This window comes from Cimex lectularius, unplaced genomic scaffold, assembly GCF_000648675.2.
Source record: "Cimex lectularius strain Harlan isolate CLEC.00 unplaced genomic scaffold, Clec_2.1 scaffold282, whole genome shotgun sequence".
Lineage (NCBI taxonomy): Eukaryota > Metazoa > Arthropoda > Insecta > Hemiptera > Cimicidae > Cimex > Cimex lectularius.
The window spans coordinates 371,943-384,327 of record NW_019392887.1 but is presented as its reverse complement, the minus strand read 5'-3'; the positions used below and the strand labels follow the sequence as shown (position 1 = coordinate 384,327).

The following is a 12,385-nucleotide window of genomic DNA, read 5'->3' as shown; positions in this document are numbered from 1 at the left end:
GGACTTAGTGTTTATTAATGGTAAATCAGGGGAATTAGTTGACAAGCTTTTAATTGAGCTTAATCGCCAGGTCATACTAAGTTGCCAAACGATCCTAAAAGTGGTCTGTACCGAAAGACCAATTATTCAATTTTTAATTAGAAAATATTAATCTTGATTTGTTTTTTAAGTTATTTAATTATTGGAATTAGAAAATTAAAATTAAATTATTTCAAATTTATGATATTTTTTAATATTTCATGTGGATTGTACATAAAGCCAGAAACACACTTACCCGATGCTACGCCATGCGACGCTACCCGATACGACCCGACGCAAATCCAAATTCCGATTGATAAGGTTGCATTACCCCCGTGCACATCTACCCGACGCTCTGCGATTCCCACTGTCCAGATTTTCGTCGGGTCGCATCGAGTACAGTCGAAGACAAAAGAACCGGACACTCATATTTTTATTCAACCGACATGTATTATTGCCGTTATATTAATTACAACATACTTATTTTCATATAAACCAAATTAACTGTGATTAAAAATTAATTAGTTTTTATTAGAAAATAAATTAATTTTTATGGTTTGGTAGAAAATTAATCAAAACATCGGAATACGATTTTTTGATATAATGAATTTATCTAACAATTTATTGTACTCGCTTCGGCGGTACATTTACTAAAATTGGATCAATTTATTACACGGTTTTGCTCATAAAATTTAATTAACACTTTATTTCATAGTTTTGCTCGTAAAATTACACCATTTTGTAATGTCGGGTAGCATCAGAACAAGACACTCATATTTTTTGTAGTTTATTTCAAACTAAGTACATGTAATTTTGTCGTTATATTAATTACAACATGTTATTTTAATGTAAACCAAATTAAACGAGATCAAAAATGCATAAGTTTTTATAAACATTGTTTAATTATGATGGTTAGGAGTAACTTTATTTAAAACAATTAAGTTTAACAAACAATTTATTAGATGGTTGTGCTCATAAAATTTAACTAACAATTTATTACAAAGTTTTGCTCAAAATAGTGCATTAAGAATAAAAGATGCGTTGCGATTGTGATAGTGATTATTGTGATAAACGCTGTGGACTTGCGCGTGTGCTTGTGTCGGATAGATATGCACACCCCACCAAAACGTGGCAAGGCGTAGGGTAGCATCGGGTAGCGTCGCATGGCGTAAGTGTGTTCCCGGCTTAAGCCTTGCAAATGGAATTTGGATTTTTTGAAAGTATGAAGATGACGGAATGTTTCTTTAATTAGAAAACACGATTTATTTATTTTTATAATTTTTAAATGTGGAATTATTAATTTTATTACAATTTTTTGAAATTATTATGTTAATAATGAGTACCCATTGTACTGCCAATTTTTTAAAATATATCATCAAAACGAAATTTGTTTATAAAATTGTGGGTGTATTATTTGAGCTATTTTGAAACGGTTTGTACATCATTGCTGCTTATCGCAATGGGAAGTCAAAATCGCTTAGTCGATTCTAAAGCTAGAGTTTCCTGTTGGGACAGTTTTTATTTTTTGACAATTTGCCTCCCACTTTGTTTGTCGTGTATTTGACGGATCGAGCTGAGAAGGGTATGCTGCCGTCCTGGGGGTTGCCTGCAGATTGACGTTTCAGCTCTCGAACCGAGGAGGATGAGGGCGCAGGGCCGCATCTTGGACATTCCTGGTTAAATTGTGTAAGACAATAGGGAATTAAGTTAAAATAATCACAACTTTATTTAAAAAACCCAATTTTTTTGTATGTTATTGGTTACTGGTTCTTTATATTGAGTAAATGAGTAAACATCTAAATTAAAAATTAATTTTACTTAAATTTTTGAAAATTTGAACAACATCGGATCTTTAGGCATGAGGACAAAAACGCTTTTAGGGTTTATTTCTGGCATTTTTTCCTTCCCTTCTACTGGCAGGACCTTGTAGTTCTTGAAGATATGCGCTATCGCTGCTTTCATTTGCGTCAGAGCGAATCTCTGCCCTGGAAACAATCTGACATGAATAAACATCGAGGAAGGAAAATTAGGCAAATTACCTAGACAGGCCCTTGGTCCCAAGCCGAACGGGAAAAAGTACGGCGGTGCGTTTTGTTTGTAGAACCTGTCTGGGTTGAGTTTTTCCGGGTCGGGGAAGTGGTTCGGGTCCGTGTGCATGGCGTACACGGGCACAGACACAGTCATTCCACGTCTCAATGGATAATCTCTTCCTCCGGACTTCAACACGATATCTTGTGTGCACTCCCTCGATAGGACACTACCGGGAGGAAACAATCTCAGCGTTTATGAAATCATACATCTCGTATTAAACATCTTAAATTACGAATTATTTCATTGGGTATGTTGAAACTTCCTCACACATCCGGTGATTATATGAAAAAACTACCAACAATACAACTTGTCAAAACATGGGGTGTACAAATATATATGACGAAGTCGTAAAGAAATTAAAACTACAGATGAAGAACACATTCTCTGAATATAAGGATCATTTAAATGGCAAGAGACACAATTGTTGTGTAGATTCAAACACAAACCAGCTATACATTTACAACAAAGGGAAACAACCGGATTGGTTTGAGAAATTCGAAAAAATGTACAATTAAATATTCAGATAAATTTCAATTAATTAAGGTTTTTAGTGGAGAAAAAAAAGCCAGTGTCACGAGCGAAAAATGGCAAAAAGGAAGGAAAATTCAAAAGGTGTGGTTGACTATTTGATTCTCGGCGACAAATGAAATGGCCACGGAGAGCTTTAGTGAAGGTATACTTCATTTTTACTTATTAAATTCACTAGTTTTAGTGGTCCGCTTGACCAATTAATATAGTTCAATTAATTAAGGTTTTTAGTTGAGTTAAAAAAGTCAGTGTCACGAGCGGGATTCGAACCCACGATCTTCGGCTCGATATGCCGCTGCTCTACCACTTGAGCTATCGTGACTTCGATCCGCTCGAGATGGGAAGTTAGTGTCCGAGGTCACGATAACTCAAGTGGTAGAGCAGCAGCGTATCGAACCGAAGATCGTGGGTCCGAATCCCGCTCGTGACACTGACTTTTTTATCTCAACTAAAAACTTTAATTAATTGATAGATATTAATTGGTCAAGCGGACCACGAAAATAGTCAATTTAATAATGTCTATATAATATAATATCTGGAAAAAGTATTCCGATATTTACTGTTTCCACAAAATATATTTATTTAACTTTGAATTAAACTTTATTTATTTACATAGATTAGTGTTGTGGTTGTATCTTTAGGCACATTTAGTGTAGTTTGGGTTTTATTTGATAATGGTGTGATGTAGTTCATTATATATTAGTTCATTCACATTAGTTACACATTCGTACATTAGTTGGGGATTTGGTATATGTCCAACTGTATTTCGTAGCGTGTACTGTATTCGTATATTAGTGTTTTTTTAGTGACCAGTAGTTGGAGTTGTGAAACCAAGACTGGCAAGACCACTGCTGCAACTGGAGAGGTCTATATTCAGAGCAGTGATGACTACTAACCGGCCACTGGCATCTGAGAAAACAACTACACAACATGGGCATGTACAATGAAGATCCCATCTGCAGATTATATATTGAAGAGGAAGAAACACCCACCTATATCATATTCGATTGCGAAGCAACAGCTCAATTGAGATTCCACCTAACCTCCGAAAAAACTTAGGGAATGAAATTGTAACAGCGACAGTCAATGACTTGTTACTTCTAAGGAGAAGGATAGAGTCTATTGCACTGAAGTAAGGAACCAGGAAGGTACAATAAGCCAGAAGGCTGCAGTGCCTGTGGAGTAGAAACCTGCTTCCTAGTATCCTTATCACAATACCATACCGTACCATTGAGTTGTGAACAGCGGTAAGCGTGTCTTGACTACTCCTCACTAATCCAACAAATTAGTAAATATTAGTGCTCAGTACTGCAGTGAATTTTTATTATTGTTTTGTAACGAGTACTGGGCTGTTAGTACGTCGCGGTTATTGTTAATGTTAATTAGTGCTGATGATTTTCATCATGTGCGCAATTCGAATTGTAATTTGTATATGATTTTCCTACCGTTAATCACAGCGTCGAGATAAGATAAGGCGTGGATGGTGTCGTAATCGAGGTTTTCAGCTTTTGAAATTTCATCCCTTAATTTCTTCTGAACGTCTTGATGGAGTGAAAGGCAGCAAAGCATGAAGGCCAAGACCGTCGACGACGTCTCATATCCGTCCAGAAGAAAGGTGAGCGAGTGACCGCATATTTCTTGTACGCTATACGCTGTAAAATTTGATTTATCAATCAACATTTTCTAAAATTCTCAGTTTGTAAATAATAATTGAACAAGAAACGTACTTGGTTTGCCTGATTTATTATTCTCCATTAAACTTCCGAGAAAGTCATTCCTCGTCACGTTGTTCTTCAATCTATATTCATACATGTCCAAGACAATTTTAACGAAATAGTCTATAACTTCATCACTAATAATCCTGAAAAAAATGTATGTATATTTTATACAATGGATTTAACATCAATTACTTCAGTTTCAGCAATTTGGCAAGCCACGGGGCATGAGAAGACAAGAGGAAAGCCATGTTGCTTGTCGTATCCGGCTGAAGTATCTTCAACGACATTTTTTTAAACTCTGCGTTCGGATCGAGAAAGGAGTTAGTCTTGAGCCTGAAGACGCAGGATCCGACGACATCAGTAGTGAACTGTCCAGCGAAATATTTGCCCTGTAATTGAGTCTTATTAGCTCCGGCAACAATATAACGCTCTTTCATTTCACCTCGATTTCAACATTTTGTTTTTCCTCTATAAACTTTAGCATGTCACGCGTCACTTCTTCGATCAATGCAAACATAGCTTTGATTTTTAGACTTGTCTGCCTTTGAGTATGGATGGACCTAATTGTTTTCCACCTGAGTACAATAACTAAAATTTAGTATTGTGTGGACAGTTGAAACAAATTCAACGAAAGAACGGTTTCAATTCCTTACCTTTCTCCTTTTACAACGAATGGATTGAGCCCGAGAACCGGATTATCTTTTATATCTACATTTACATCAGGGTCGTGAAACGAATTAAATTCTTTTACTAATACACTTTTAATCAAGTCTGAGTCTCTGAGCATAAGCTGAGGTAATCTTCCCTTGAAAAGACCCACGCTGGCTCATCGGGGTACACCCTGAAAAATATTTAATTTGAGCCCTTTAAAAAGAAAAACTGATAATTAATATACTATACCAATAAAAGTTCTTATAAATAACACCGATATTTTCTTTAGTGAGAATAGAATCTTTCAAGTTGCCGAAAAAGAGCTTGGGCTGAATATACCGAACACCAATCTTCTGCCAGTAGTCGTAGTACCACGTTAACCACTGATAAACGGCCAATCCGATGACGGCCAAAACCAGGAAAATTTGTAACATCTAAATTTTAAATAATAGAGTAAATGATATCTTTTATCATTTATAATATTTTTATAAATTTGCATGTCAAACGTTTGTTCGAAATACTGATAAAACCTTGAAACATTTCAACTCGAATTTCTACAAAATATAAGGATAGATAGATTTACTGTATCTCAGCAAGAGCTATTACAGGGAGGAGCCAAATGGCAAAATAAAGATATATACATCATTAAAGATATGTTCCAACTTAAATTGACATGACACTATTTACAAAAGTAATTAGTAATAATAATTTACTTATTTAAGAACTAATCAAAATACATCATCAAACACATGGCGCTTAACTTAAAATCAATATTTACATGACGTAGCTATAAAATAACACTCATTGACAATAAAAGCTCTCAATTTAAGTGCTTCATAAACAAAATTGAACCAATCAATTGCCTTGCTTTTTGCTCCAAATTTTAGCAAGAACTCAAGTTTTTCTAAATTGTTACTATTTACACATGTACTTCTTTAAATAAAAATGTGTGGTGATTAGTGACCGTTAGTCGATGATTATTCAGAAATCGTGAGATGCGGTCTGGTGTGATGTAGGTTTAAAAAAAAACATTTTCTTTATAGTGCCAACGTTTCCATCTTTATTGAGATCATCTTCAAGGCCTGGGATTTACAAACATTTAAATTTAACAAAAACATGTAGGATGTGGAAAAAAGTGAATTTACACAATGCAAAAAAAAAATATATATTTTTTTTATATTCAATCAAAGTATTTCTACTCGCTCAAAGTGTTTGTTTTCTGCATAATTGTGCTATTCTTACGAGTCGTGTTTTAAATAAAAGGATCTTTGAGGTTGGTAAATTGGATTATTTAAAAATATATTCACTAATTTCGTGGTCCGCTTGACCAATTAATATATTACAATTAATTAAGGTTTTTAGTTGAGATAAAAAAGTCAATGGCATGAGCGGGATTCGAACCCACGATCTTCGGCTTGATACGCCGCTGGTCTACCACTTGAGCTATCGTGAGCTCGATCCACTCGGACATCAACTTCCCATCTCAACCACACCTTTTGAATTTTCCCTCCTTTTTGCCATTTTTCAAATATCGTGTAATCGGATTGGATTCTCAAATTCAAAAGGTGTGGTTAACTTTTGATTCTCGGCGACAAATGAAATGGCCACGGAGAGCTTTAGTGAAGTATACTTCATTTTTAATAATTAATTTCCTAATTTCGTGGTCTGTTTGACCAATTAATATATTACAATTAATTAAGGTTTTTACTTGAGATAAAAAAGTCAATGGCACGAGCGGGATTGAAAAATGGCAAAAAGGAGGGAAAATTCGGTCTGGTGATCATCGACGAATAAACCACTCGCGAGAAAGCTGAAACAAGAACTGGCCAAACTTAGGGCTGAAATGTACAAACAATATACTACTTCGCTTTCCAAAACAGACAAGTCTTTGTGGTACTGTACCCGTAAGATCCTGCGATATAAGGACCACACGCCTCCTATACTTAGTAACAACGCTTGGGCAAAATCCAATTCCGACATTGCTAAATTGTTTTCAGAGCATCTTTCCACAATTTTTACTGCACACCATGACATACTTGATCATGACCATCAGCTTGAAATTGAACACGACTTGAATGTCCCTTGCAACCCTCTTATCCTCCTAAAGCATTTACTCCATCAGACATACGACACACTATTAAACAACTACCTTTACGAAAAGCTCCAGGTTATGATCTAATTACAAAACAAATATTACAAAATTTGCCCCACAGAGGCTTACTATTCTTAACATACCTATACAACGCTGTACTCAGGACCACATATTTTCCATTGCAATGGAAGTTCTCTATAATTAAAATGATCCATAAGCCAAATAAACCTTCTGATCTTCCAAATTCCTATCGACCCATTAGTCTCCTTTATATCCTTGCCAAAATACTAGAAAAACTACTTCTCCGACGATTACTGCCAATAATTGAAAATTCTAATGTTATTCCAAATCAGTTTGGGTTCCGCACATTTCACTCGACAACAATTACATCGTGTTGCAAACAATATAGCCTCTTCCATCGAACAAAAACAGCATTGCTTGGGTGTCTTTCTTGATTTAGAACAGGCCTTCGATCGAGTCTGGCACTCGGGCTTGCTTTGGAAACTGAGGAACATCCTCCCTCATACGTACTATCTTATACTGAGATCTTATCTGACTGATCGATTTTGTCGAGTCCGTCAGGGAACTTAATTCTCACCTTATATACGCATAAAAGCGGGTGTTCCTCAGGGAAGCATACTTGGCCCTTTTCTGTTTTCCATATACACTGCAGATATTCCTACACACGTTAAACTTTCGACACACACATTCGCCGATTACACAGCGATTCTTACACGCCATTCGGACCCCTCAATTAACACTCAACACTTACAACAACACCTGAATGAATTAACAATATGGTTCACAAAATGGAGAATGAAGGTAAACCTAACAAAAAGCCACAGATCAATTTTACCTTACGTAAAAATGTCTGTCCTGCGGTGAGTATAAATGGAATTCCATTGCCTACCACTGACCTTGTGCGTTATCTTGGACTTTTCATGGATAAACGACTGACTTGGAATCCCCATACAAGACTGAAAAGACAGCAAACAAACCGACGTTATAAATTGTTAAAAAGACTACTCGACTCACGATCAAAATTATACCTTGAAAATAAACTTTTAATTTACAAGACAATGATCTCTCTGGGCGTACGGTTTTGAAGTGTGGGGCTCAACCAAGGAGAACAATTCCCAACGTCTCCAATCAATCCACTCTAAAATTCTCCGTCAAATTATAAATGCTCCTTTTACGTTTCAAATTACACTATCCACAAAGACCTACACATCCCGTTTGTACAGGAACTCATCAAAACCCGATATAAAAAATGTTATCAATCACTGAACACACACAGCAATGTATTCGTACGAAATTTATCACTTCCAACCCTACCTGAAAATCCTCCAAGACAATTGAAGAGAAAGTGGCCCCGAGACCTTCTCATTGTGTGAAGACTGAACAAGATATCAGTGTGAAGGGGTGTTACCACTGGGCAACTTCTCCTACAAGAGACTCAAATGATAATTCAACATATACGCACATATTTACTTAATACATCACTTGTACTTATAAATACCAAATAAATGTAATAAAAAAAGAAAAAAGCAAAATAAAATAAAATAAAATTCATTTAAAATATAACAATGATACAGAATACTCCTTTGCATAACAGGTTGATACAATTTTCAAAACGTAAAAATACATAATGCAAGAATGTATTGAGAAAAAATTATTGGTTCAAGTACAAAAGTACAAAAATAAGCTTATTAATTGGCAAGATAGAACTCGTACTGTAAAACGTAAATTATTTCTGTGAGTAGAACTATCTTTTCTAAAAAGTGAATTACCATATTCACCCCACTTCAAACCATTTCTAACATGAAACGTTATGTTTAGATAAAAGGAAAACAGGTTATGTAGGTAAGTAGATATGAGAGTGAGAGAGGTTGAGAATAAAGATAAATAGTTGGAAGATAAATAGATAAAGTGATAATATAAATGTAGGGAGAAGTTCATTTTTTGTATAGTTAGATAATTGGGCAGCTAATTAACAATTAATATGTAAAGATTAATTATTTAGAAATCGTGAGATGCGGTCTGGTGTGATGTAGGTTTCAGAAAAACATTTTCTTTATCGTGCCAACGTTTCGATCTTTATTGAGATCATCTTCAGGGCCTGGGATTTACAAACATTGTTTACATACTACAATTACATTTTGGATGTGGAAAAGTGAATTTATACAATGCAAAATATATTTTTTATATATTCAATCAAAGTATTTCTACTCACTCAGTGTCTGTCTTCTGTGTAATTGTGCCATTCTTACGTGTCGTGTTGAGAGTGCCAGTGAGATTTTGCTATTTTGTGTTTATATACGTTGGATTTTGAAGGGGTGGGGAAAGATGTCGGTATAGAAAAGACATTTTTGTATAAGGTGAAAAGAGCCGATGAAGGGAAAAAATGTGTTGGTAATGGTAACATCATCATGTCACACCTATTAAATACAGTCATAACTTCCTTTCACATTACCCTTCCTCACTAAATATGTAGATGATATATTGACAGCTGTTCCCACAGATCAAATTCAAAGTATGTTACATACATTTAATAGCTTTCACCCACGCCTACAATTTACACATGAAATCGAAAACAACAAAAAAATACCATTTTTAGATACACTTGCAATAAGACAACCAAATGGCACATTAATTACAGATTGGTATCAAAAACCAAGAAACTTTACATCTCACCATCCCCTTCATACGATAATAAACACGGCCAAAGGGTTACTTCACAGAATGATTACCCTAAGCCATGAATCATTCCACCACAAAAACATAAAGATATACAAACAGATCCTCCATAACAATCTCTTCTCTAAACACATAATTAACAGAATAATAAACAACTACAACTCAACACTAACACCATCCACTATTACTAATAATACTACATTAATTCTATCGAATACAAACAAACCAGCATACATTTCCATGACATTTATTCAAGACCTATCACATAAATTAAACACATTTCTCTCGTCCGATAACTTCAAAATAGCTTTCAAAAATTATAAAACAATTCAAACACTTTTTTTTCAAAATTAAAGATCCCACAAACAAATAAATCTGACGTAATCTACAAGATCAACTGTTTAAACTGTCCGGCATCTTACATCGGTCTTACATCCCAACATCTGGACAACAGAGTAAAGCACATATCTATGATTGCAAAAAACCCAAGCAAAATCCTACAGCACTCGCTACCCACCATTTTGAACACCAACACAATTTCGACTTCAAAAATCCAAAAATATTACACACAGAACAAAACAAACATAAACGTAATTTCTTAGAAATGGTTTATATCAACAGAGATAAACACAGCATCAATTACAGAACAGATACATGTAAACTCAGTCGCAGCTACGCCAATATCATTAATCAAATACAATACAGATAATATACCTATATCATCACATTACATTCCATACATCAAATATTTTTCACATAGTCTAATAGCCCAAAATTTAGCTTTCCTTTTCCTATTTATTTCTATATAATCCTGAAAGGATAATCTGACCGAACCATTACCAATACATTTTTTCCCTTCCTCTTTTCACCTCAAAGAAGCCGACGCCTTATACAAAAATGTCTTTTCTATACCGACATCCTTCCCCACCCCTTCAAAATCCAATGTATATAAACCTAAAATAGCAAAATCTCACTGGCACTCTCGACACGACACGCAAGGATGGCACAATTACACAGAAGACAAGCACTTTGAGTGAGTAGAAATACTTTGATTGAATGTATAAAAAATATATTTTGCATTTTATAAATTCACTTTTCCACATCCAAAATGTATTTGTTAAATGTAAACAATGTTTGTAAATCCCAGGCCCTGAAGATGATCTCAATAAAGATCGAAACGTTGGCACGATAAAGAAAATATTTTTTCTGAAACCTACATCACACCAGACCGCATCTCACCATTTCTAAATAATTATCGATTAACGGTCACTAATCACCACACATATGTAAAGATTATTGAACAGTTAGAATGAGGATATAGACAAGTCGAAACGATATATTCGATCAGGTGTGACCGCTCAAAAATCCCCTCCACAGAAAAGCTCAAGCAATGCAAAATGGTGAAACCAGAGGGAAGTAGCTGTCATGGAGAAGAAAGCCTTGCGTCCATGGAGAGTTCGCCAAAAGTGGTGCTACCAAAATGGTAGTCATTAGTCAGTTGTCTCTGAGTGAGTTGAAATTAATTAGTGAGAATTCGACACGAGTCAGTAACAGTTTAAAGTAGTGGTGAGCATCGATTAAAAAACACCGCTGGTCACCATCGATTAATCATCGGAACCTCACCATCCATGGTGGTACGACCATCGACTATATAGTCGACATATCGATGGTTTTTTGAGTACTCAAACCACAAATTATTTTCATATGCATACATTATTTTTATGTGCCACTTTAGAAACATAAGCTAATTTTTCAAAGGTTCGGAAAAACAGAAACCTACATCACACCAGACCGCATCTCACGATTTCTGAATAATTATGGACTAACGGTCACTAATCACCACACAATAAAAATTATGTTTATTTTTTTAATAACATTTACTAGGAATTATTTTTGCCTTTGGTTTCATTTATAGTTATATAGACCTCTCGATCCATTTTAAATAAAAGACGTCTATTGTTAAAGTATTTTGTGCTGTGAATTTTATTCAAAATACCTCCATGTTTTTCCTCGTTACTTTGGAAAATATTCCTTATCAACCCAAGTCCAATTCCTGTCTCTTGCTCAAAAATAGGTAATGGTTTGACATGTACGCAACTAATATCAACCATATCCTTAATTTATTAAATTTGAGCAACTGAGAATAGAAACCTTAGATCAGCTTGTCCGAATAATCTGTGTGTTTAATAACCATTTTGAACTCTTGGGTTTTTTTTTACCCACCACCTCCACGCTGTTCCTAAGGGAGACACTATACCGCAGGGGTGCTCAAACTTGAACTGCTGGCGATCTACCTCAATATTTTTAGACTACTTACGATCGACTCTGAGAGGCTGCAAGTGTGTGCGATGCAGGGTTGTCGTACATACACGATACACCCTACCTACCTAGGTAGGGTGTACCGTAGCATATATAGATATTAGCTTTCTGCACAATATAGGTACATTATTTTAGTCAAGGTTTGGGTTAGGTTTAGTTAGGTTCTTCTCTACAATATCAATGAAAAAACTCATAGTTATTCAAAATTGCGAGTTTATTGGTTGTTACAAAACAAAAGAGTTACATATGGTGTTAAACTTAACTAAGGAGT

The 12,385-nt window shown here is 35.1% G+C and overlaps 1 pseudogene; it reads right to left on the bottom strand.

Annotated features, from left to right (window-relative positions):
* Nucleotides 1–1,336: 1,336 nt before the first annotated feature.
* The window catches only part of LOC106670994, a 13,070-nt pseudogene continuing 2,021 nt past the window's right edge, over nucleotides 1,337–12,385 (bottom strand).